Source organism: Choloepus didactylus, chromosome 19 (genome assembly GCF_015220235.1).
Source record: "Choloepus didactylus isolate mChoDid1 chromosome 19, mChoDid1.pri, whole genome shotgun sequence".
NCBI lineage: Eukaryota > Metazoa > Chordata > Mammalia > Pilosa > Megalonychidae > Choloepus > Choloepus didactylus.
In genome coordinates, this window is record NC_051325.1 from 48,227,200 (window position 1) to 48,254,531 (window position 27,332).

The 27,332-nt window shown below is 43.5% G+C and overlaps 1 long non-coding RNA gene across 3 annotated transcripts; it reads left to right on the plus strand.

The window, feature by feature from the left end:
- Window positions 1–931: 931 nt before the first annotated feature.
- On the plus strand, window positions 932–13,054 carry LOC119515555. Of its 3 annotated transcripts, none has more exons than XR_005213087.1 (4): window positions 932–1,042; window positions 1,301–1,416; window positions 12,161–12,317; window positions 12,448–13,054. It is a non-coding gene; the product is annotated as an uncharacterized LOC119515555 (long non-coding RNA). The 3 variants fall into 3 exon arrangements; XR_005213088.1 differs by having other exon boundaries at window positions 987–1,042; window positions 1,217–1,416; XR_005213086.1 differs by lacking the exon at window positions 932–1,042 and having other exon boundaries at window positions 1,071–1,416.
- Window positions 13,055–27,332: the final 14,278 nt, after the last annotated feature.

Genomic DNA, 27,332 nt, shown 5'->3' on the forward strand with positions numbered 1-27,332 from the left:
CAATGATAAATGTTTGTTATTTTAAGTAGCTAGGTTTTGAGTTATTTGTTATGTAGCCATAGATAGCTAATACAGTTGCCTGGCACATAGTAGGTGCTCAAGAAACATTGCAAAAGGACACATTATAAAAATAAATATTTGCACATTAATATAACATTTGTATAATAAATGTAAAAATATCAATTAAATTATATAGAAGGGCACAACTGAGACTTCCTAATTTCCTAGTAGTCCTTGTGCAACATGCCCAGACAAGGATTCTAAGATTCTTTCTGTGGTTCTAATATTGTCTAAGGCTATGATTCTCTGACGCTAAGATTTTAGGCTTCTGTTTCGTCAACTCCGTGATTTTAAGATTTTATGATTCATTTATCAGCATGTGTCTTTGTTCAGCAACTCCTCTCTGCCAGGCACAGTGCTGGGAGCTAGGGTCAGGGGAGAAAAGACAACCCCTGTTTCTGCTCTCCTGGGGCTCAGGAGCTGCCGTGGAGGCAGGCAGCATATGGGCATGTCGTCACCTGGGGGTTCTGTAATGCAGGTGAGCCCCGGAGCTGGGGAAGGAGGAGGCACTGACCCAGCCTCATCTCGAGCAGTTGAGCAGAAAGGGCTCCCCAGAGGTGGCAGTTGCCCGGGTTGAGACAGGAAGAGGGAGCATCTCAGCCAGAGGAAGGGGCACAGGGCAGCCTGTGTCCCCAGCTAAGGGAATGGCAGGTGCAAAGGTCCGGGGGTGAGAGACAGAGAGCACACAGCACATCCGGGGAACCTCAACCAGGTCAGTAGGAATTGGTGTAGACTCAGGGGTGGGAAATGAGATGAGAGGGGTGGAGTGGAGGAGGCGAGGCCATGGCTGGATGACAGAGGACCTAGTAAACCATGTCAAGAAGTTTGAACTTTATCCTGAGGCCAAAGGGAAGTCAGTGAAGGGTTTTAAGGGGAGGAGTGACACGGTCGGCTGAGTGTTTTGCAAAGATGCCTCCGGGTGCTGTGTGGCAAGTGGTTTGGAAGGAAGCGGGACCAGAGAGGAGGCTGGAAATGACTCCAGGTGAGAGAAGAGAAGGCCCGGATGGATGGGAGCCGGGCCCAAGACAGAGGTCTCGACCGCGGTGTGGTGAACACATGGAGGGGGCGGGCTTGGGATTAGACTGGCAACCTGTGAGCCCAGGACTCCTGGACTTCATGATTCCAAGATTCTCTGGTTCTGTGTTTGACATTCCAGAATTCTTCAACACAAAAAGCCCACGGATATCCCAATACATTTACGATCCCCAACCTCAACACTGCCCTTCATCCCTCCCTTCAGAGCCTCCGTTTCCTTGCTTACGAAGTGGGGATAGTCAACACCTTCCTTGCAGAGCAGCCATGGAGCTGAGAGCTGGTGCGCGGTCACCATCTGCTGAGACAGGGAGTCAAGCCACGGTAGGCATGTTTGCATGAGGTGCTCAACACACAGCCACTGTCGGGGAAGAACTGGGTGCTGAGAGAATCAGAGGGCAGGACGGAGAGAGCAGAGGAGGAAAGGAAGAGCTCTGTCCTTATCTGGTCCTGGTGACCTGGGTTGCTCTGGCTTCTGGAATTCTCTCTGGGCATCTGGTGCCTCAGATCTGGTTGCTTCCTTCCAAGCATGGCAAGCTGGCTGGCCCTCCAGGCATGGTCTTTGACTTCCCTGAGGGCTGCAGCACCCATTGGGGCTAGTCAGGCAGGGTCTGAGCCTGGCCAAGTCACACCCAGTTGGTGGGACCCAAACTGCTCCCAACTCAGCTCACCGTCGAGGGTCTCCGGCCACGCTCTGGCATTCTTGTCTTGGGTATCTGTTCTGGCGGCATAGACAAGACTGATCTTTGGAGACAGAAACCACAGTGGCTCTCCAAGACAACCTGTGGTCTCCCGAGCCACATCTGAGGCTTCATGCATGCTCCAGTTTTGTCATTTGTTTCTTGCCTAAAACTACCATCTTTGATGGAAGAGTTGGACTGACAGTCCAAGGCCAGAGCTCTCAGCCCATTTCTTTGTACACAGTAGGGACTTGTTAAATACCAGTGGAATTAAATTGAATTAGGAGTTTAAGCAACACAAGTTATGAATTTGTGTCGACTATTCCTTGAAGGAGATAAAAGAGATTAGGAAGAAAGTTGGTCTCCAGGGAGGAGAGCTGAGTGGCAGGGGTGGGGAGAAACCTACTTTCCCATTTTATGCCCTGTTGTACCTTTTGGATACTTTTTTTTTTTTTTACCGAGAACACATAGAACCGAGATAGTCAATCAAGTAAACAACCAACCACAATTAAATAAACAACAAAGCAAGCCAGGCCCTTTTGTAACTGTGCCCTAGTACATACTGTTCCCTTTAGTTGAAATACCCGTTTTTTCCCATCTCTTACACATTCTTCAATACTCAAATGTCCTGTCATGTGGTGCCTGTCCCCTCCTCCCTCTGGTGGTTGTTCTCCATTTGCCCACACCTCCACAAACACAGCACCCATCCCGCCCCCTCGCATGCCCTGCTCTGTGCCCTAGAAGAGCGCACCATGCACCCAGGCACCCATGACTTCTTTTTTTTTTTTTTTTTTGGTAATTCTTTGTTTTTAATTTTTGAACATTGTCATTACCACACACAAAAAAGAATAAGGATAAATTTAAACCTAAAAAAAGAACACCCAAAACATCCCAAATCCGCATCCCTCCCTATTATTCATTTACTTTTTGTTCTCATTTTTCTATTCATCTGTCCATACACTATATAAAGGGAGTGGGAGCCACAAAGTTTTCACAATCACAGTCACACAGCATAAGCTATATAGTTATACAATCATCTTGAAAATAAAGGCTACTGGGTTGCAGTTCAACAGTTTCAGATATTTCCTTCAAGCTATTCCAATACACTAAAAATTAAAAGGATATCTATATAATGCATAAGAATAACCTCCAGAATGACCTCTTGACTTAATTTGAGATCTCTCAGCCACTGAAACTTTATTTTGTTTCATTTCTCTTTCCCTTTTTGGTCCAGAAGGCTTTTCTCAATCCCACAATGCCAGGGCCAAGCTCATCCCCATGAGTCATGTCCCACATTTGCCAGGGAGATTTACACCCCTGGGAGTCATGTCCCATGTAGGGGTGAGGGCAATAAGTTTACCTTCAGACTTGGCTTAGAGAGAGTCCACATCTTAGCAACAAAAGAGGTTCTCTGAGGTTGACTCTTAGGCACCATTTTAAGTAGGCTTAGACTCTCCTTTGCAGTAACAAACTTCATAAGGGCAAGCCCCAAGATTGAAGGCTCGGCCTTCTAAATTGGTATCCTCTAATGCTTGCGATAATATCAGGAATTCTCCAGGTGGGGAAATTTAATATTCCCACATTTTCCCCTGGTCTCTCAAGGGAGCTTTGCACATACATTTTTATTCTCTGCCCAGATTGCTCTGGGATGTATTGGAGCTTCACACTAACCTACACAAACCAAACAGATGTCACTCCCTTTTCAACATTCCATGTAATTATGTTGTTTGAATAAACTGACCACACAAGTTAAATTATATAGTGTGTTACAAACAATATAGTTTTTGCGCCTAATAAACATCTCTTCCTTTGGTCTCACATAGAAGTTGAAGTTTTAAAAACACTGTCAATATTGTCCTTTATTCTTTAGTCTAATTTACCTTAGTCCTAACCAAGTCCATTTCATTCATATCTCTAATTGAAGTCTGATCTCTTTTTCAGACTCTAACATTTGTTGTATGGGGTAATGCTGACATTCGTAGCTTCCAGACTCTGACTCTGAGTCTCGGGTGTTGTACAGATACCCAAAGTTCCAGGGACCGACCAGGTTATACACAAAGAGCTCAGCATCTCAGAATTTAGAAATAACCATTACAGTTCAGGAATAGATGTAACTGTTGTAAGAGTTTACAATCTAGGAATCTATATAATATGCCTTCCCCCTATGCTCTCAGACCCAATTCTCAGAGTTTACACATTATAGTTGGCCCATATTAGTGAGGCGTTATAATGTTTGTTTTTCCATTTCTGGTTTATTTCACTCAACATACTGTCCTCAATTCACCTCACAACTTCACTCCTTCTTGTAGCAGCTCAATATTTCATTGTATGTGTACACCACAGTTTGCCATTCCATTCATCAGTCCATGTACCCTTAGGCCACCTCCATCCACTGCAAATCATGAATACTAACAACATAAACCCCACTGTGCAAACGTCCATTCGTATCTCACTTTTCAGTTCTTCCAAGTATATATCCAATAACCAAGTTGCAGTACTATATGGCAACCCCATGCTTAGCTTTCTGTGGAGCCACCACACTGCCCTCCAGATGGACTGCACCATTCTACTTTCCCATCAACGGTGATTAGGTATATCCCTTTCTGCACATTTTCTCCAGCACTTGTATCCCTCTGTTTATTTTTCAGAGATGGTTGTATTCACACACCATACATTCCATCCTAAGTAAACAATCAATGGTTCCCTGTATAATCACGTAGTTATGCATTCACCACCACTATACCTATATAAGGACATTTCCATTTCTTCCACAAAGAAAGAGGAATAGGTGAAAACAGTAAAAAGAAAAAAGAAAAAGAAAGAAAAAAATGACAACTAAGAAGCAATAAAAAAAAAATAAAAATAAAATACAATAAAAAAGTCAGACACCACCACCAATTGCCAAGAATCCCATACCCCTCCCTTATATCCCCCTCTTATAGACATTTAGCTTTGCTATATTGCTTTGTTACAATTAATGGAAGCATATTACAATGTTATTGTTAACTATGAACTCTTGTTTGCATTGTGTTCTAGTTTGCTAATGCTGCTGGAATGCAAAACACCAGAAATGGATTGGCTTTTATAAAAAGGGGTTTATTTGGTTACACAGTTCCAGTCCGGAGGCCATAAAGTGTCCAAGGTAACACATCAACAATCAGGTACCTTCACTGGAGGATGGCCAGTGGTGTCTGGAAAACCTTGGTTAGCTGGGAAGGCACATGGCTGGTGTCTGCTCCAGAGTTCTCATTTCAAAATGGCTTTCTCCTAGGATGTTCCTCTTAGGCTTCAGGTTCTCTCCAAAATGTCACTCTCAGTTGCTTTTGGGGCATTTGTCCTCTCTTAGCTTCTCCAGAGCAAAAGTCTGCTTTCAAAGGCCATCTCCAAAATGTCTCTGTAAATGGCAGTTCTCTCAGCTCCTGTGCATTCTTTAAAGTGTCCCTCTTGGTTGTAGCAAGCTCACTCCTTCTGTCTGAGCTTATATAGTGCTCTAGTAAACTTAACCAAGGCCCATGCTGAATGGGTGGGGCCACACCTCCATGGAAACAACCTAATCCAAATGTTCCAACCTAATCCCACTAATTCGTCTGCCCCCACAAGATTGCATCAAAGAACATGGCTTTTTCTGGGGGACATAATATATACAAACCAGTACACATTGACTATATTTTTCCCCAATACCACCCCATTTTTTTTTTGCTGTTTTTTTTTTTTTAATTCAGTTTTATTGAAATACATTCACACACCATACAATCATCCATGGTATACAACCCACTGTCCACAGTATGATAACATAGTTATGTGTTCATCACCACAATCTATCTCTGAACATTTTCCTTACATCAGAAAGAACCAGAACAAGAATAAAAAATAAAAGTGAAAAAAGAACACCCAAATCATCCCCCCATCCCACCCCATTTGCCCTTTAGTTTTTATCCCCATTTTTCTACTCATCCATACACTAGATAAAGGGGGTGTGATCCACAAGGTCTTCACAATCACACCGTCACCCCTTGTAATCTACATTATTATATAATTGTCTTCAGGAGTCCAGATGCTGGGTTGGAGTTTGGTAGTTTCAGGTATTTACTTCTAGCTGTTCCAATACATTAAAACCTAAGAGGTGTTATCTATATAGTGCATAAGAATATCCACCAGAGTGACCTCTCGACTCCATTTGAAATCTCTCAGCCACTGAAACCATTTTGTCTCATTTTGCATCCCTCCTTTGGTCAAGAAGATACTCTCAGGCCCACAATGCAGGGTCCACATTCATCCCCGGGAGTCATATTCTGCATTGCCAGGGAGATTTACACCCCTGGGAGTCGGGTCCCACATAGGGGGGAGGGCAGTGAGTTCACCTGTCGGGATGGCTCAGTTAGAGAGAGAGAGGGCCACATCTGAGCAATAAAGAGGTACTCAGGGGGAGACTCTTAGACACCATTACATGCAAGTTTAGACTCTCCTTTGTGGTAATGAGCTTCGTAAGGGCAAGTCCCATGCTCGAGGGCTCAGCACATCAAACCGCCAGTCCCAATGTTTGTGACAACATCAACACCAGCCCAGGCGAGGATGTCCAACACATCTGCACCTTCCCCCAGATCCTCGGGGCTGGGGAGGGGGAGTCTGTAAATATATTTTTTATTATCTGCCCAAATTACTCTGGGATGTGTCACTATTTCACTCCAGCCTATACTAACCTACCGTATCTCACTTCCTATTCAAAGTTCCATGCAATTACCACCCCATTTTTAACACCTTGCAAAGCTGACATTCATTTGTTCTCCCTCATGTAAAAAACATATTTGTACATTTAATCACAATCATTGACCACTCAAGGTTTCACTAGGTTTTACAGTCCCAGTCTTTATTTTCTATCTTTTCTTCTGGTGTCCTATGTGCCCCTAACGTTCCTCTTTCAACTGTACTCACAGTCATTTGTTCAGTGTACTTACAATATTGTGCTACCATCACCCAATATTGTGCTCCAAACCTCTCTCCCATCTTTTTCTATCTGTCTCTAGTGTTCCCTTTAGTATTTCCTGTAGAGCAGGAATCGTGTTCACAAACTCTCTCAGTGCCTATTTGAGAATATTTTAAAGCCTCCTTCATTTTGAAAGGACAGTTTTGCTGGGTATAGAATTCTTGGTTGGCAGTTTTTCTCTTTCAGTATCTTGAATATATTATACCATTGCCTTCTCATCTCCATGATTTCTACTGAGAAATCCACACATAGTCTTATTGAGCTTCCCTTGTATGTGATGGATCGCTTTGCTCTTGCTTCTTTCAGAATTCTTTCTTTGTCTTTGACATTTGATAACCTGGTTATTAGGTTTCGTGGCATAGGTCTATTTGGATCTATTATGTTTGGGGTACACTGCACTTCTTGGATCTGTAATTTTATGTCTTTCATAACAGATGGGAAATTTTCAGTGATTATTTCCTCCATTATTCTTTCTGTCTCTTTTCCCTTCTCTTCTCCTTCTGGGACACCCATGACACGTACATTCATGTGTTTCATGTTGCCATTCAGTTCCCTGAGATGCTGCTCATATTTTTCCATTCTTTTCCCTATCTGTTCTTTTGTGTGTAGGATTTCAGATGTCCTGTCCTCCAGTTATGAATCTTTTCTTCTGCCTCTTGAACCCAGATGATGTATGTCTCCATTGTTTTTCATCTCTTGTGTTGTGCCTTTCATTTCCATAAGTTCTGCCAATTGTTTTTTCAAACTTCCGAGTTCTTCCTTATGTTTTCCCAATGTCTTCTTTATATCTTCATCTCTTTTGCCATACCTTCCTTCAATTTGTTGATTTGATTTTTGAATTGATTTAGGAGATTTGTTTGATTAATCTTTAGTTTCAATTCCTGTATCTCAGTTGATGTGTAAGTTTTTCCTTTGACTGGGCCATATCTTCATTTTTCCTAGTGTGATTTGTAATTTTTTGTTGTCTAGGCATCTGGTTACCTTGATTACCCCAATCAGATTTTCCCAGACCAGACAGGCCCAGACCTCAGGAGGAGGTTGTATTCAGTATCAGGATTCCCTGAGAGTGAGGCCCAGAAGATTGTCAGACTTTCCTGTGAAGCCTCCAGACTCTGTGGTTTTCCTATCCTGCCCAGCAGGTGGTACTTGTCAGCCTGCAGCTCCCCACTGATGAAAAGAGGTGCAGTCCCTTTAATTCTCAGCAGACCCTGTCCTGGCCAGGGGCTGAGGATGTCAGAAGCCAAACTTAAGTTCTTTCTGGTTCTCCCCTGCCCAGGCCCTGGGTTCTGAAAATTCTCTGAGGGAAGGCAGCCACTTGCGTTGGACCATGCCCCCTTTTCTTAGGGAAGATACACCCTTTTGAGAGTTACCTTCTATAGTTGAATTCCTCCTTTGTCTCTGACTCTGTTAACTCCACCCTTGCCTCTGTCAGAGCTGACAACTGAAAATGTCTGAGGCTTTCTCTAATGAGCTACTTAGAATGAGAAGAAAAAGAAAAGGGAAAGAGAGAAAGCCCTTTTTCAGAGCCAACCCTCAGCTCCCCAGTTTTACTGGTTGACTGGTGTTTGTACCGGTTCTCTGCCCCTTTCCTTGGGACACAGCTGTTTTCCAGTATTCTGAGCTCAGCTCTCTCCAAAAGCCTCTGTTTTTATTTATTTATGTATTTTTTTTCTGTCAGCCCTGTCACCTCTCTGCCAGGAGGAACCCCAGGTTCCTTTCCTACTTGCTCTGGGTTTATCTGTGCTTGTAACCAAATTTGTTAATTATAATTGCAATTGGGGCTTGGTTGAGTTACTTTCCTTGCTCCAGGTAACCTGCTTCTTTTTCCACAGGTAAGTGTTTCAGCTCAGCCGCTGTGCTGGTGGGGGAGGTGCAGCAGCTCCACAGTCTGGGGAGCTTTACTTATAGTTCAATGCTACGATCTCAGCCATTCCACCCATTCCAGGCTGGTGTACGATGTGTGTACAGTCATGGATGGCCCCCAACAGTTGTTCTAGACTATTTTCTAGTTGTCCCTGGCTATTTACTAGTTGCTCTACAGGACTAACTAAATTCCACACCTCTCTGTGCTGCCATCTTGCCCTGCCCCCACCCATGCCTTCTGACTCCTGGTTGGCTTTGGCCAAAGGAAGGAATCAGCATACACAAAGGGGTGGGAAGAGGGAGAAGTGGGAGAGTTTATGCTACCCACCCCCTTCCTGTTCTGCATTGATTTGGACACAGCTACACTTCCCCACAGCCTCAGCACCTGTATTGGCCTCACTTTGGCTCCAGTTTTCTCAGTGTCCAGGAGCCCTGTTCTCCCTCATCCCTTCAGGCCTTGGCATGGTAATGGCTCCCCACTACTGCCATCCCCTGGGTGCCTCACCTTGTAGGCTCCCTGGACCTGACTACACCCCTGTCAATAGTCCCTGAATTAAACTCACTCAGTTAAGCCAGGGGTTCTCAACTGGGGGCAACTATGCCCCCAGGTGACATTTGACAATGTGTGGGGTCATTGTTGGTTATCATGATTTCAGGGTGCTACTGGCATCTAGTGGGTAGAGGCCAGGGATGCTACTAAACATCATACCATGCACAGGACAGCCCCCGCAAAAAAATTACCTGGGTCCCAAATATCAGAGGTCTTGAGATTGAGAAACTCTAATTTAACCCTTTGAAGTACCATGGTGCTGCTCCTTGCCTGGATCCTGACAGATCGTGGCTGGGGGCTCTGGGCTCCTGCTGCCCTTTCTGCACCATGGTCTGAGCTCCTGGTTTGCACCCTTTTTGTTGCTCTCCTCTTAGTGACACAGAGGTGAAAACACCCAGTCTTTGCCCTTGGCCCCCCACATCCAGTGGGGAAGGACCCTGGTGAGCTGGGTTCCTGACCAAGCTTGAGTCTTGAGGGCACGGTCTCTGTGTCAGCCACATTACAGCCCCAGGAGTAGATCAGCAGACATTTGCTGATTGAACTAAAAAATTCTGCAGGAGATAGGGGGCCAGACTGAGTGGCTAAATAGAACCCAAGAAACCTGGATATTTCCCTATGACAGATTTTCAAGGAAAACCACAATTGGGCAAATGTATCCAGAATGGATAAATTATGAATGAAAAGTGCCCCAGGGATATTGATGGGGGTGGGAGTGTTAGCAGGACAGAAAACAAGAACAAACTTCTCATCTCCAAAATGGGTAAAATACTAGAACCCACCTAAGATTATTGTGAGAGTAAAATTAATGGGAAGCACTTGGTATTTTACCTTGCACACAGTTAGCACAAAATAAACAGTATCAGCTACGGAGGAAGTGATGGAGGAGAAGCATTAAAGTGGGGGCTGGGGAAGAGTGCTGCTACTAACATGGGGCTGCTTTGCCCCTCTGGGCCTGTTTCCCAATCCCAATCTAAAATCTTCTGTATGCAAGATTAGTGCTTTGCAAAACTGCCTTCTAAGAGGTGCTTTAGGAGTTCTGCAACATGTGATTCAAATATCATTTTCAAAATGAAAATCCATAATTTAATAAAATTAAAAGGACAGTCTGTTAAGTTTACAGTAAGAATGTAACTGTCAGGCAGGCTTGGGTTACAAACTCATCCTGGTTTGCCTGGAACTTCCCAGTTTTAGCTCTGAAAGTCCTGTGTCCCCCAATCCCCCTCAGTCCCAGGCAAACTGGAATGGTTGGTCATCCTAGCAGGTCCGATGCTCAGCCTGCCCATAAGAATTTTAAAGATAATAAATAGCTAACAGTATTGAACACTTAATTATGTGCCAGTCACTGTTCTAATGATTTTACAAGTATGAGCTCATTTAATTTTCCTAAGAATCAGTGAAGTAGATATTATTAGCATCCCTCCTTGGGACAGTGACACAGAGAGGTTCTGTAATTGCTTGAGGTCACACAGCTCCTGAGCAGCAGAGCCAGGATTGGATTCCAGGGCATCTGGCCCCAAGGCCCCCATATTTAACCATGACCTTTTCTATATATTTAAATATACTTTAAATAAAACATTTTAAAAATAACATTTGCAATAAAATTATTTGAACACTCAACTGTGCATTCCAAAGTTTAACCCAGCAGAAGTGACTCGTGTTCAAACTTGGGCTGCCAGGTCAGCCCGTTGTTGTATGGATCTTAGGATAAAGCATTTTTGGCACCTTTGCAGAATTGAAGCTGGAGTGGAAAACAAATGTTTACAGGGCCAGACAGGCAATGTCGGTGAGTGAGATGGGCCTGGTTGTGGTGTAACAGGGAGTGGTGGGGATTGTGGCAAAATGAGAACAGAATGCACACACTGAGAAGGGGCAGCCAGGCCTCAGGTCAGGTACTAGTTGGCATATGGAGATGAAGGCCCTGCCACAGCAGATCCCCCAAGAGAAGCAAGATATCATCTTTAACACCAACTAGTGCAATGAAAATAAAACAAACAAAAGAACTAAGTGGATGGAACGAAATTCATCTGTTGGCCAAACCCAGTCCCTAGGCCCAAATTCTAAGTTGAATATTTGCTCAGATTATCACACAAGCTGTTTAAAAACTATCACCATTTGAAATTGTGGTGTATTCATACAATGGGACACTGCACAGAAATGAGAATGAATGAATTCCAGCTACATATGATACGGATGAATCTCAGAAACACAAACTAGACACTGAAGAATATCCCCTACGTTATCCCATTTATGGAAAGTGCAGCAGCAAACAAAACTAGTGCGCAATGTTAGAAGTTATGCTGGTGGTAACCCTTGAGGGGTGGGTAGGGAGAGATTGGTAGGGGCACAAGAAGGGTTTCTGGGAGGTGGCCAGCTTCTGTTTCTGGATGCTGGTAATGCCATGGTGTTCTCTTTGTGATGATTCTCTTAAGCTTTGTATGTTTCTAAAATGCACGTTATGTTCAGAAGTTCACATGAAATTTTTTGGAGCACATTTGTACACAAATCATTAACATTTGGAGATATTTCTCTGGATAAAGCAAGATTGTTTAAATATAAAGGACACCAAATGCTGAAATATTTGGATTTGGAGACTGGCTTCCCTTTAGGAAGTGTTGAACAATGTTTAGTTGAATAAATGAACAGGATGCAATTGTCAGATATCCCCCCATTTGAACATCTGGTGTTTAATAAAACAGCTTCGTTTTTCTTGATGACTGGTTTTTTTTTAAATTTATTTACATTTTTTATTGTAAAATACAACATATATACAGAAAGAAGATAACTTTTAAAGTACAATTTAACAAGTAGCTATAGAGCAAATTTCAAAGAGTGTTATGGGTTACAGTTCCACCATTTCAGTTATTTCCTTCTGGCTATTCTAATACCCTAGAAACTTAAAAATTATATAAAGATTCAGTATTTGTAATCCTTGGTTAAATCCCATAGTGTCTAATAATTGTTTTTTATGATAATATCTGTTTTTTTTTTAAGGATCGTGTCTGTTTTGCTCACTTCTTTTACCCAAGTCCTAAGGCATTTGGAGTCATGCATAACTCACATCAGGCTTTCATGGGAAAAGGTTTCCACAGCTGCGAAAACAGGAAAATCTAAGATTCTGCCATTCAGCAGCAGGCTCCAAATGGCAGAGGTAGATTTGGGGTGATTCAGGCCTCAGGGCTGGGTGGGAAGGGAGCGCCCAGGAGGGGCAGGCAGGAGGCTGCTGCGGGCATTTCTCAAAGGGTGTGTCTCCTTGACAAAGGGCCTTTTCATCCTTTTAGTCATCTCTTCAGCAAACATTTCCCGAGGCCGTTACCTCGCTGGGTTACCACCAGGGATGTTACTCGAATAATCACAAAGAGGGATCTATTAACGGTGGCGGTGGCAGCGTGGCACGAAAGCACAAGACTGGGTCACCCCGGCGGGTCTCAACCCCACCTCCGGCTCCACCCACGCCTGGCCTCCGCGGGGAAGTCCAAGGTCGCCTCTTCACCCATCTTCCTGCCCCACTCTGGCCTTTACAGTCCATACTCCATGGAGCGATTTTATAAAGCACAAATCAGAAGACACTCAGCCCCACCCCACCCACCCCCGGCTCTGAAGTTACACCCTGTGTCTGGTAGGACATCCAAACTCCTTCCCACTTTGGCCAGCGCTGGGTGAGCCCAGGGCCTTTGGTCTGGTGATGCCGTCTGTTGGGACGGCCCTTCTCCTGCATCTTCAAGTAGCTGCTCCCTTCTTGTGGTTCAGGGGTAGATGTCACCTACTGCCAAGAAACTGGTAACACTGGGGCCTCTCCGGAGGACGACTGCAAAGCTGGGCACAAGGGAGGAAGGCAAGGAGAAGCACTTTTGACTGTGACATTGTGCATTGCTTGATTCTGGGCCAGGTGCATATTCAAATAAATTATTTTAAATTATAACAAAAGTGTGTCCTCTGAGAGGCCTTTCTGGAAAGCCACAGTCCCCAATTACTCTCTCTTATGGTGCCATAATTTTCCCTGATGAAGTGCTGTGATAGTCGGTAATTGCCTTGTTTTCTCATCTCTTTATAATTCATGTCCGTCTCCCTTCAATGAGGGCAGGGACATTGCCTGTCTTGCCCACCACTAGCACTGTCCTGGCACATGCTGGGCACTCCATAAATATTTGTTGAATAAGTAAGGGAGGGAGGGAGAGATGGAAGGATGTCTGAGTTGAAATCTGAAGATGATGGAGTGTTAACCAGGCAAAGCTGGGCATGGAGGAGTGGGCTTGGCATAGCTCCAAGCAGAGGGAACAGAATGGGTAAATGCAAGAGGGCAGTTGGCAGATGTGAGGACCTGAAACAAGATCAGTGAGGCTGGGGATGAGAGAGCCAGGGTGTGAGGCAGGCAGGACATGTAACATATTACACCCATTTTAAAGATGAGAATCTGAGACTCAGAGAGGGCAAGCAACTTGCCCAAAGTCATCCAGCAGGTCAGGGTTTGAAGATAGAATCCAGGTTCCAGCATAAGATTCAATAGTAGCTCACAGTTATTGTGCATCTACAACTACTAACTCAGAGGGTGGGTATTATTATTACATCCTCATTTGATTAATGAAGAAACTGAGGCACAGAGAGTTTGAATGACCTGCCCAAGGTCACACAGCTAGGAAGCAGCCAACCCTAAGGTTTTTCTCTGGCTCCCAACCCACCCACAGCCTCTAGACTCACACAAGGTCCCGGCTCAGACCCTAACAGGGGCTGTGAATTCAAACCCTGACCCTCTCTGGAGCTTGGGCAAAGTCAGGAAATTCTCTGAAAAATTCCAGGGCTGGGGTTCCCCCAGTTCCAAAATGAAAGAGTAAAACTAGCCCTGCTTGCAAGGCTGCTGTGAGAAAAAAGGTGATAAAAAATAATTACAGGACTTGTAAGTGATAAAAATAATTGTAGGGCTCCTGGCAAACAGCCTGAGCTGTAGAGATACTGCCTAATGATAGCAGGAATTTATGGCCTGGAGGGCCCAGCCTTTTCTAGGCTGGACTGATAGGACTTGGGGTCATGAGTGGGGTCACAGGCAGAACACTCCCAGCAGCCCCACTGGGCGAGGCCTGAGCCTCTCTCCTGAACAGCCTGGGCAGGGATTTCAGGCCGCTCCCCCAGCCAACCCCTTAGTCACTCATCCCTTTGGATCTAGTGTCTCCTGCCTGCTTCCTGCCTTTCTAAAAACCTGTAAACTGATGGTACTTTACAGTGAATAGATTTTGGTGGTGGTGGAGGTGGGGCAAGATCCAGAGGGGACCGTGATTCATTCTTCCCACATCTAGTGTCCATTTACTGAGGGCCTACTATGTGCCAGTGGCCTCGGTTGGGAGGAAGGTGGTGACAGGGTCACCAGTGGCTCATCCAGGGTCCCAGAGGGCCCTGGAGTGGGGGCCTGAGACCCCAACTCCCACTCCCAGGATGGTGGTCTCACCATCCCCTAAAAGACTGCAAGTGGTTGTCCCTTTGGCAAAATGATTCTCTCTTAGAATTCTAACCCTCCCTGCAGAGATTCACAGGTAATTCCTAAAGATTCAAAAACCCACCTTAGAACCCTAGTATTGTCGTTTTTTATAAAATAAGGCCTACTTATCATGAAAGTTCAAATAATGCAGAGAACTACAACAAAGAAAGTTCAAAACACTGAAATTTTACTCCCCAGAAAAAATCTGCACTTAGCAGAGCTAAGCAGTCAAGCACATAGCCTTTAAAGCCAAACCGTCTGGGTTCACAAGCCAGCAATGCCACAAGCTGGCCGTGTGACCGTGAGAGCCTTCACTCTTCTCTGCCTCAGTTTCTCTACCTGCAAAATTGGATAATGGTAGCACCTACTCTGGCAGAGCTGTTCAGAGGATTAAACAAGCTAAAAACATGCAGCATGCAGAGAACAACTCCCAGTGCAGGACACGGACCGGTTAGGGGTTCTCGGACGTGGCTCCTCACATACACGCGAACTCTCAGGGCTGCTGTAGACATTGCTTCTAGCTGGCTAATAGCCACCATTTCTGGAACAGTGATGCATGTGGGTCTTCATGCTCGTTGCTTTTCAGATAATATTTCATTAACGAGAAGCACAGGTTTAGCACCTGGCAGGCAAACAGAAATGTCAGCTCTCCTGGAGTGTGTGTTTCATAAGCGCAGAGACTTTGGCTATTTTCCTCATCATCTACTTTCAGGCCTAAAACCAGTCCTGGCCCATACATAGTAGATGCTCAAACTGTTTGTCAGATGAATCTATTTTAGCCAATACCGGTGACGAAAGGGCTCTGCCATTTACTAGTGATGTGACTTTGAGTGCCAACTCTGTGCTGAGCCCTATTCTAAGTGGCTTATATGTAATACCTCATTTAAACATTACAACACCCTTTGAGGTAGTATTATTAGTTCCTATTAAGGTTGAATTAGCTGGGGCATAGGGGGATTAAATAACTTGGGTAGAGCTAGAATTCAGCCACCCAGACCTCTGACACCAGAGTGCACCTGCTTACCACTGTTTAGTACTTCCTTTCTGGGAATAACCTCCTAAATATGTCATGCTACATTCCTACAATGGAATACTTCACCACAATGAAAAGAGCAAGCTATCGACACACATAACAACACAATGTATATCATAGACAGTTACGTTGAAAGAAGCCAGGCACAAAAGACTATTAGGGTGGCCAGATAAAATACATGAGTCCCAGTTACATTTGAATTTCAGATAAACAGCGAATAATTTTTTAGTATAAGTATGTACTGGGGGAAATTCACGTTTATTTGGGCATCCTGTATTTTTATTTGGTAAACCTGGCAACCTTAAAGATTGCATATGTGTGATGGCGTTTATATGAAGTCCCCAAACAAGCAAAATTAATATATGGTGATAGAAGTCAGGGTGTGGGGTGGGATGGTAGTGAACAAAAAGGATATTTTAAAAATTGTATATCTTGGTCTGGATTGAGATTACCTGTGTATATACACTTGTAACAATTCATCAAGCTGTACATTTAAGATTTGTACATTTACAAGATTTTGAGTTATAACTCAATTTTTTAAATAAATAATGAAATAGAATTTAAAGAAAAATACCCCTGATCTAGAAAACCTTTAGATATATATGTAACGGATGGACTAGTTGAGATGATAAAATGAGATAAAGTTTGTTTTAGGAGCTCTTAGTAAGAACTCAATGAATGGAAACCATTGTTAAATATAATGGCAGCATCTGTATTATTATCACCCCCTTCTAGTGTTTTCCTTTATTGCAAGTTGAGTGGAGCACCCTCAGCTGTCTACACCGTATCATAGCACCTTAGTTGCTGCAAAGAGCAGCCTTTATCCAAGCTAGGAGTCTCAATTCCAAAGGGCAATGCTTTTCTGTTTCTCTTGATCCAGGACCACATAACAAAGTACCAAAATCCTCATCAGCCCCATGGGTCCCAAGTCCAACTCAAGCCCTGCCCAGGGTAGCCCCCGAAGAATGTCAGAGTTGGGGTAGGAGGGAACACACAGGTGCACCTCTCTTCGATGCACTGTGCAACGTGCAATTGCAAGCATTATCTTGTTTCACAGGAGCTCGGGTAATAACATTTGAAAGGAGCATTGGGCAAGCTACAAAATGCTTTTGCATTAGTAAAAACCATGCCTAGCTTTTAATGAATGCTTCCTGACCTTTTTTTCATTTTATCTTTAAAATGAACTGTGAGATATATATTTTTTTCATTTCTTAACCCAGATTTATTAGATCCATGCACATGGTGGCCTCTCCTGGCCTCCCCGTTCCCTCGTGAGATCCATTGAATTTCAGCTTCTTGCTTCCTGTGGCTTTTTCTCCAGGCATGTGTTGTTTTGTAGCTTACTTTCCCCCTCAATAGCAGACTCTGGGCATCTTTCCATGTCAATAAATATAGCTGGGTCGGTAAGTACTTGATTCAAAGGCTGAGAAACTTAAACAGTCAGCAGCCACTGCCCAGGTGAAGATCAATAATAGTTAACATTTATTGAGTGCTTTATTACACACCCGGCCCTATGCTAATTGTTTAACGTGAACTATCTCTCATTTGATCCTTGAGGCATTCTGGAGGCAGCTTCTATTATCATTCAGATGGGGGATCTGAAGCTCAGACGAGCCAAGGTCAGACAGCTGGTGTAAATGGCAGAGCTGGCATTCAAACCCAGGTGGGCCTGATTCAACACTGGGCTCTCCACTGGCAGATTTAGAGGACGATATGGAGGGGGACACAGTTTGTTTGCTTGTTCACTTGTGGATGGACAACACTCCCCCCCCACCCCGCTTTTAACCATTTCAAATAAAGCAGCTATGAATGTTCACATACATGTCTTTGTGCAGACAAGTGTTTTCATTTTTCTTAAGTAAATATCTAGGAGTGTGACTGTTGCTTTTAAGAAACTGTTTTCCAAAGTGATTGTACCATTTTACATTCCCGCCAGCCCAGTACAAGAATTCCTGTTGTTAGGGTCAGTCTTTCTTAATTTTCACATTCTAGACGCACTGGGTTTTCAATCTGTGGACCCCCTGGACTATTTCTTAGACTTTCTGAGCCTCAGTTTTCTCATATGTCAAATGGAGATAATCATATCAACCTTGGAAGGTAATGAAGATGCCATCAAGTAGCACACAGGTGGCACGTGGCACGAGTTCCACGGAATGCAGCTATTTTATTATCACTGAACCCCAGCCTCTCAGGGTCTGGTGACTTACGCCAGACACCGCATGCTCAACTAGATAGTAAAAAGCTTCTCTCTTTGCACCGCTTCAATGCAGTTAGATCAGCCTAGTGACAGTAGTATCATTTATTGTGCCCGCATACATTAAGCATTGTGAAGCCTTGGGAGGGGAGCTTCCATTTTACAGATGAGAAAACTGATGCTTAGAAAGGTATAGTAACCAGTCATATGCCCCAGGTCACTCAGCACTTAAGTGATGGTACTGGGACTTGAACCTACGCCAGTTTGATTTTTGGGTCCAGAAGTCTTGCTAACGGAGAACCTGACTCAGGCCTAGGGAAATGGTCCAGTCATAAAAGCACCTTTTGATACTCAGGGCTGTTTTTGGTAAGGTCCTCTAGAAGTAGAGCCTGAGGCAGGGATTAGGGCATGTAATTTGTTAAGGGAGGAACCTGTAAGTGAGGGAGGAGAGCAGAATTGCAGTGAAGTAAGCATGGAGTAGTCTCAGGAAAAGTCTAGCAAGGAGGCTGGCCTTCAATCCTCTGTACCAGCCAGTCACTGGGACCTAACCTCCCAGGTGAAGTGGCTCCTGTCAGCTGAGGGCAATTCTCCAGAGAAGGGGACCACGGTAAGCCACTAGAATGGGTGTTCCATGGGGGGGATGGGTGTGCCAGCCCCATACCTGAGTGGGGCACCAGCAGCATCTGCAACAAGGGCTCAGGAGGCCCCCAGAGGCACCCACGTCTTTCCTCCCCAATGAGTTGCTGTTCTGGGGTACTCTGGAACGTTCGCTGTTTCAGAGCATACTTATTCACCCTGCAACCAGCATGCTAAAGAAGCCTGACCAGTGGCGCAATGAGAACATATATTTAGTTTTGTCTCTCGATATCTTTTTTAAACTTTATTCAGTGAAGAAACATTTCACTGGGTGAAAACTTATTCTGTTACTTTGCTGCTCACTCTTAGACAACAGGCAATTCTATGGTCACTTTAGATCATAAGCACAATCTCAATTCAGAAATTAGAATGTGAGACATTAACTGAAACTCCCAACTTGATTTGGGCTTAAGCCTTCTCCCCTCTCCCAGCTTGCGCTACTTCAGGCTGGCAGCCCATGGTGGGAAGGCTGGTGTGATGGCTCCTTGTCTATTTATCCTCCTCCATTGGCAGCTTGTTTGCGACAACCCCCCACTCCCACAGAGAGGAGTCAGGGGGCTGGGGTGGAGATAGGGAGGGAGCGGAAGGGTCTTATTTGAGCTGCCACCAGCTTCAAGCTCTCTGGGCCCAGCAGACATTTAAAGCTGCCCCTCTCTGTCATGGCCATCGCCAACCCCCCCCTGCAATTCCCTTGACCTTGTGGATCCCTCTCTTCCTGGGGGGTGAGGGAATGGGGTCTTCCAACTCCTTCCTCTCTGCCCCTTGCGGAGAGGACCTAAGTTGGCCCCTTGCAGGCACTCTTGGCACGCAGCTGGTGCATGGGAAAATATTCACACAGCCTTTTTCCTGAAAACCTGGTAGTGGGAAACTGTCACAGCAGCTCATTTCTCTCAGCCTCTAGATGCCCCTTCCCACATCACACCACTGTGTACCCTCTGGGGACTCCACCCTTTTCCCCTTTTTCCCTTCATAGAATTGCGAGAATTGCGAGTGAATGTAGGAATAACACACATAGGGGTTTTGAGTGATCACAGCCAAATTTTTGGAGTTCTGGGATTTGGCCTACATTCTTGAAAAATGATTGCTGGTTGTCACAGCAGAACTTTCTAGCTAAGCGACATCATACAAGTCACACCCACCTCCTTGCACCCCAGTAGCCTTTTATCCCTAGTGGGGACGACAGTATCTACCTGATGAGGTGGTTGTGAGGGCTGAGAGATATAACTCATTCACAGAGCGTTGCCAGATCTTACCTTCTGGGGTCCCACAATCCCAGACCTGTAATTCCATCTCTGTGTGACCACTTATAAGCTATTTTGCCTCTCTGAGTCTCAGTTTTCCCATCTGTCAAATGGTTCTCTTAAGAGTTCATACTCCATAGCGTTTCTGTGAGGTTAGTTGAGTGAACCCATATAAAGTGCTTAGTGTAGCATTTCATAAGAACTTGGGTGGTGCTGGGCATTAGCAACACAAGGAGGGTGAGCTGGGTAGGCCCTTAGGCTGTGACTGGTGGGGCAGGAGGTGTGAACTCCTTGCCCACCCACCCCCAGCTCCCCTCCATTCCAGGCCCTGCTTGGGAAATGCCTCATTCAGCCCAGCTGGATTTCAGGGCCCCTGGGAACTGAAAGGACATCCTGCACCCCCAAGCAACCATGCTGACTCAGGTTAGAAAATCAATGTGTGACCAGAAAAACACAGCTGGGTTTTCACCTCTTCCGGGAAATCCACACAGCCAGCCCACTGACACGACTCTATCCCTGTACCCAGAGAGGTGGCCAGGCCCATTCAGAGGTCCTGATTCCAAGGCTTGTGAGCAAAATGCTGGGCCACAGAGAAACAGGAGTCTCTGGCTCCTTGGGGCACACCGGACCCACGATCACAAAGCTTCACACAACCCCGGTGGGAGTCAGGCATGTCTGGCACTTGCCAAGCCCCTGACTTCTTTCAGCTCTAGTTTGGACACTTCTCAAGCCAAGTTAGGCTCTGGTCAGCTGGTTGGGCAACCCCCTGACCTCAGACTGGGTCAGGCCCATCAGGTGAATATTTTGTTCTTTAGAACATTTTGTTCTTTAGAATTCCATGGGCCAGAGAGTGTGAACCCTCCCCACTCCCGACCCAAACCCCGACTCTGCCATTTACTTACTGTGTAATTTTGGGCACAGTTTTGTTCCAGTTTTCCCATCCTTCAAATGCAGACTAACGAGTACCTCCAACCTCCAGGGTGGTTGTGAGAATCAGCAATGAGTGTCAAGGGGTGGTACACACATTGCCAGACACTAAATAAGAGCGCATTATTATTGCAAACAGGGAACTAGACACCAACTAAAAAACAGTATGGTATACATACTACAGTGAACAAGAGTCTGGACCTGGGATCCAGAGTCCTGGGATCAAAACCAGGCTGCTTTACCACCCTCTGTGTGGCCATAGATAAGGTATTTAACCTCTCTGAGCCTCAATGTCTTCTGTAAAATGGGAATAATAATGATTGGGGATTAAGTTAGACCAGATGCACTGAGAACAGTGTCTGGCACACAGTTATCACTTGATAAGCATTAATTCTTTTAAATTAGTCATACAAGTTAGAAGTGGTAGGCAAATGTGGTAGGTAGAAGTTAAAGTTCAGATTTTGTTGATTGCATCATAATAGCCAAGTTCCACATGGCCCTCTGACTTCTGGATTTCCCGTAAATTAGCAGCTGGATCAGACCCAGGTTCCATCCCTGTGGCATGGTGGTGCTAGGTTATTTTTTTTTTCAATTAAATTCAGTTTTATTGAAATATATTCACATACTATACAATCATCTGTGGTATACAATCAACTGTTCACAGCACCATCATATGGTTATGCATTCATCACCCCCAATCTATTTTTGAACATTTTCCTTACATCAGAAAGAATCAGAATAAGAACAAAAAATAAAACTAAAAAAGAACACCCAAATCATCCCCCCATCCCACCCTATTTTTCCTTCAGTTTTTGTCCCCATTTTTCTACTCATCCATCCATATACTAGATAAAGGGAATGTGATCCACAAGGTTTTTACAATCATACTGTCACCCCTTGTAAGCTACACTGTTAAACAATCATCTTCAAGAATCCAGGCTACTGGGTTGGAGTTTGGTAGTTTCAGCTACCAAACCACTTCTAGCATACCACTTCTAGCTATTCCAATATATTAAAACCTAAAAAGTGTTATCTATACAGTGCATAAGAATGTCCACCACAGTGACCTCTCGACTCCGTCTGAAGTCTCTCAGCCATTGAAACTTTATTTCATTTCATTTCACATCCCCCTTTTGGTCAAAAAGATATTTTCAGTTCCATGATGCCAGGTCCAGGTTCATCCCCGGGAGTCATATCCTGCATTGCCAGGAAGATTTACACCCCTGGGAGTCGGGTCTCACATAGGGGGGAGGGCAGTGCCGAGGTGGCTGAGTTAGAGAGAGAGAGGGGGCCACATCTGAGCAACAAAGAGGTACTCAGGGGGAGACTCTTAGGCACAATTATATGCAAGTCTAGACTCTCCCTTGCAGTAACGAGCTTCATAAGGGCAAGTCCCATGATAGAGGGCTCAGGTGCTAGGTTATTTTATCAAGAAGCGCATAAATGGCTGGGGTTTGCTCTTTTTTTGATGTTAGCTGCTGCTGTGCACAATGCCTAGATATGTTAATACGTTGCAGGTTGCAAAATGGCAATATTCTATCATTTTGTTTTCATGTATTAGTGATAATAGTTCCATAAGAAGATGACTTTCCAAACCCACTTGGTTTCCCAGAGGTACAATTCACACAGAAAAGGTAGAATAAATACTTCTTTCCTTTTCTTTACCTAGTGTTCAAGAATATAATTTCCATGCCACCAACAGGTGACCAATTAGTGGTTTTACTTAATATCATTATGAAACTCAGGGATTTAAAAAGATAAAATAGTTTCAATCAATTGCAATCATCTTCTTTACAGCTTAAATTGTCCCATCTTCTGGTTGGCTCCTGAGTTTTTTGTTGTGGCTCCAGCAGCCTTTGATAGTTTCCTGTTATATGGTATGACTAGATATCCCAGGCTCATCTTGTGTATTTCCCACTTCACCTCTGGAATTAGCCATTTCTCCAAGAAATCCCTTTAGTGTTTAAGTGGAAAATGGTATTTCAAAACTACAATCTGGGTGCTAGTATATTCATTGCTATTGGATTGGCCATTGTTTCTAGGTCTTTTCAGAGGACAGAACTAGAATATTATATACATAAATACATCTGTATGTATTATGCAAAATGTCTTGAGTTCATACTATTTCTAATTCAAATACAGTACTACAGAGTTTTTACTTACCCTCTTCTGTTTACATCTGTAGCTCCTTTAATCCACACTTAGGGTCCTTGTTTTTGAGGACATAGGAGATGATAAAATTGGAAGATTCTATGATTTCTGATTTGCTTTATCCCACTTTACACATAAAGCAGTTTCAGTATAGCAATAGTAAAACTACCACTACCAACTATGAGTATTGAAAATGAATATAAAATGTTTTGCATGTACAATCCCCATTCCCCACCATTTTGGGGGATTGTACTATAGCTACATTGTTAGAGCATATAGGCATTATTTACTATATTCTTTCTCTTTTAACCCCCATTTAGTCTTAATTCTACAAGTAAATATATATTGAGTGCTTACCTCCAGACCTCGTGTCAGTGTTTCTCTAGTCATTATGTTGGTCGGAAGCTCATTCTTTTGTAGACTCCTTAGGAAGGACTCATGGAAAAAATATTCCCTGAGTTCTTGCAAGTAGATAATAGTTATTTACAGGAGATCAGTTTGACTGGTTATAAAATCCTTGGTACATATTTTCTTTCTATGAGTATCTTTACTGTATTATCCCATTTTCTTCTGGCACAAAGAATTGCCGCTGAAATTCTATTTTTATTATTGAATAAAATAATCTCATTTCATTTCCCTTGTAAGTAAGGAGCTCTTTTTGCCTAAATAATCAAGATGCCTAAATATTTTTTTCTGTTTTTAAAGACCAGTAATTTTATTAGAATGTATTTTGTGTGTGTTACTTGATGTTTCCTGTGTCAATATTCTCAGGTACATAATGTACTCCCTTGCTTTTTTTCTTTAGTGATTCATGTCATTCATATGTTGTATTTTCATTGCCTGTTTTCCATATTTTCACTTCCTTTCAAATCCTTTAATCTCTTCACTTCATTATTTGTAAAATTTTTCTCCTTTTTTGCCTTCTGTTACTCTAAAAAAACTATGTGCTCATTTTATTCTTTACTTTGCTCCTAGATTCCATTTAGTTTAGTTTTCATTTCTGAGATAATTTTTCCTTTTATTTCTAGCTCTTTCATGAATTCTATCACCTCATTTCTAATTTTTTCTAGTTCTGATTTATATTGTTCTTTTGTGCCATACCATTTTAAAAAAACTTTTTATTTTGAAATACATTCAAACAGAACAGTTACAAAAGGAATATAAATCTCATACACAGAACTCCAACTACCACTACCCCCAGGTACCCAGAACCACCAATGTTAAAATTTTGCCACATTTCCCATATCATTCTATCTAGCTAGCTAGCTATCTATCCAACTGTCTATCTAACTGCTTACCAGTCCATTTTCTGAACACTTGTGTGTAGGCTGTATACATCATGCTTCTTGAACACTTAATACTGCCCTGTAAATTTCCTAAGAATGAGGATATTCACTTATGTAACTACCTAAAGTTCAGTTATAAATTAGGTTCAAGGAATTCAACATTGATATAAAGCTTACAGACTATATTTCAGTTTTTTTCATATGTTTGAACATTTGAGCCTTTTCTCTTCCCTTGTTAAATCCTGTCTAGGATCACGTATTGCATTTAATTCTCTCTTTAGTCAGTCTCTCTTTTTCTTCTTTTAATTGTGGGAACATATACAGAACATAAACTTTCCCATCTCAACCACTGCCAAGCATACCATTCAGTGAGATTAGTGCAAAATTCACAGTTTTGCAGTACCTACACCACCATCCATTACTGAAACTTTCCCATCTCTCCAAACAGAAACCCTACACCCATTATGCATTAATCCCCCATTCCTCCCTGGTCCCTGCCCCTGGCAACCTATATTCTAATTTCTGTCTCTATGAGCTCGCATATTCTGATATTTTCTTTGTAGTTACCATGGGGCTTGAATTTAACATCCTAAATCTATAACAATCTCGTTTGGTTTGATACCAATTTAAATTCAATAGTATATATAAACTATGTTCCTATACTCTGGTACCATTTTGTTAATGTCTTTTTGCTGGTTTTAAGCTTTTAAAAAATGTCTTTCTGGTGTGCTTTTGTTGTCTGTAGGGATGTTATTCTTCTCCATGTTCTTTTTTTTAGAGTAATTTTGTATTCCCAGGATTTGACCTTGATACTTTTCCACTGCGCCTTTTTATGTGAGTTTAGTTTTTTCTAACATTTAGGAGACTTGGTTAAAATAGGTTTTCCATCCTGACAGAGCTCTCCCTTCTGTTTTTGTACATTGTTTGAAAAAAATATATATTGACTTGCTTTCTAAGATTTCCTGGCTCTGTTCCCCTCCCCTACTTTAATTGGCCCTCCTCTTTCCTTTATGTCTGCTGTTCCTACACTGCTCAATTTTGATTCCCTTCCCGGAAGTTTCTTCTCAGCCTGGAACCTGTACTGGATGGAAGACTTGGTGAGCGTTTCGAGAATCCATAGGAGCTAACCTCCTTTGGCACTTTAGGCTTCACGGCAGCTGTCTTGTACTCACCCACTTATTAGGAAGGGCAAACCTTCCTGGGTTCAGCTGCTGCTCTCATATGGTCCTACCAGCTTTCCAGTAAATATATGTTGCAATTTAGGGTTCTCTAGTTCTCAGATCTGCAGATACCTTGTTGCTTCCCTTTTATTTCTCCTGTACAGAGAAGCCAAAGGAACAAAGGCCTTGTGCTCTTGGTGATTTGGGGGGGGAGTTCATGAAGAGATCTTTTCATCTAGTCTTATTGCAAATATGTTTGTGGGATTTTGTTTTGTTTCTTATGTGGGATTTGGGAAGATCTCAAATCTATGCTGTGCATGCCTGCCCCCACCTTCACCGAATTCTCCAACTGTTATCATTTTACAGATAAGGAAACTGAAACCCCAGGGGGGTGATCTGTTCAAGATCACACAGCTAGCTACCGAGGAGAGATGCATGTAAGGGCACTTGCTCTGTGCCTGGAACAGAGAAGATGCTTAATGCAGACCACTTGCTTCCTCTTTCTCACCCTCCTTCCACCTGTTGGTGTCCCTTTGGGATTCTGTTATTGACAATTAAATTAGATTATCCCTGCAAAGAGCTTATCACCCTTCCAAAAACAACAAAAAAAAGTGTCTATTAAATGATAGCTGTTAGTAAAGAAATTTATGGATGAAGCAACTGAAGATTAGGGAGGTTAAATAATTGCTCCAAAGTCACGGAGCCGGTGAGCGGCATAGAGAGGATTTAAACTCAGATCTATCTGACCAGGACAGGGGCCAACTTTCTTTCTCCTATACCAATAGTTCTCAACTGGTGAAAATTTGGTCCCCAATTACCCAGTGGATATTTGGCAATGTCTGGAGACATATTTGGTTGTCACCACTGTGTGTGTGTATGTGATGGGGGGGCTCTACTGTCGTTTAGTAGGTAGAGGCCAGGGATGCTCCTAAACATCCTACAATGTACAGGGCAGCCCCTCCACCCCCAACAAAGCATTATCTAGCCCAAAATATCAATAGTGCTGGGGTTGAGACTCCATACCTTATACCATGGTGTCATCCTACACAGGTCTTACCCCAGACTCAATACTAAAGCTGGTTCAAGAAGATTTACTGAATTCAGAATCTCATGCCCTGAAACAACAGAGAGAGCTTGGGCATTTCTGGCCTCATCCAGTGCATACCCAATGCCTACATTTCTTTCTTCAAAGACTGGCTGGAGCCAGGAGGGCAGGATGTAGGGAACGCTCCAAACCGAGACAAAGTTCAAGCTGGTGAGTGGAAGTAATCACAACCCATCAACAGACATTTCCTGATACGATGTACTAGAACTTTGTACATGCCATCCCACTCTCTTCAAGGACACCTAAACAAGGAGCCCCATCCCTACCTTACACACGAGGAAATGGGTCTTTTTAAGGGCTTGTTCAGAGTTTCTCACTTCTGAATGTACAAGGCAGAGAAGCAGAAAGGAAGGGCAAAGGCCAAGCTGGGAGACAGAAGTTCAATGCCCAGCTCAAACCCTGAGTTATCATGTAACCTTGTGAAAAATTTTCCCTCTTTTCTGAGCCTGTTTCTCAATCTGTAGAAACAAAAAAGCAGGACTTCATGAGCTCTAAGGCAGAGTAAAACTTGGGGCTGTGGTATCATACAGACTTGGGTTCAAATCCAGCTCTTTTGCTGAATATCTTGAGCCTTTAGATGAGTCACTTTCCCTTTCTGGGTCTCAGTGTCCTTATCTGTAAATGGGACAATCCTAGCCTGATTTTCACAGGGTTGTTATAAGGCTTAATTGAGATCATGCAAGTAAACTACTTAGCCTAGCATATGGAATCCCTCAAAAAATGGAAACTATTATTGCGGTTGTCATTTATCTGAGAAACTTCCAATCCCAAATTAACTCAGTTCTCTAAAATATAACACTAGGGGGAACCCAAAATAATGGGCCTCGCTTGCGGCATGAGGCAGGGGCATCTGGGCATCTCTGAGTTCCCTTCCTTCCCTTCCAAGCTCTTATGATCAAGTTCTAGACCTGTGTTCCTCTCCTCCTGCTGGCAGCATCTGGGATTGCAACCTGGGCCCTGGGT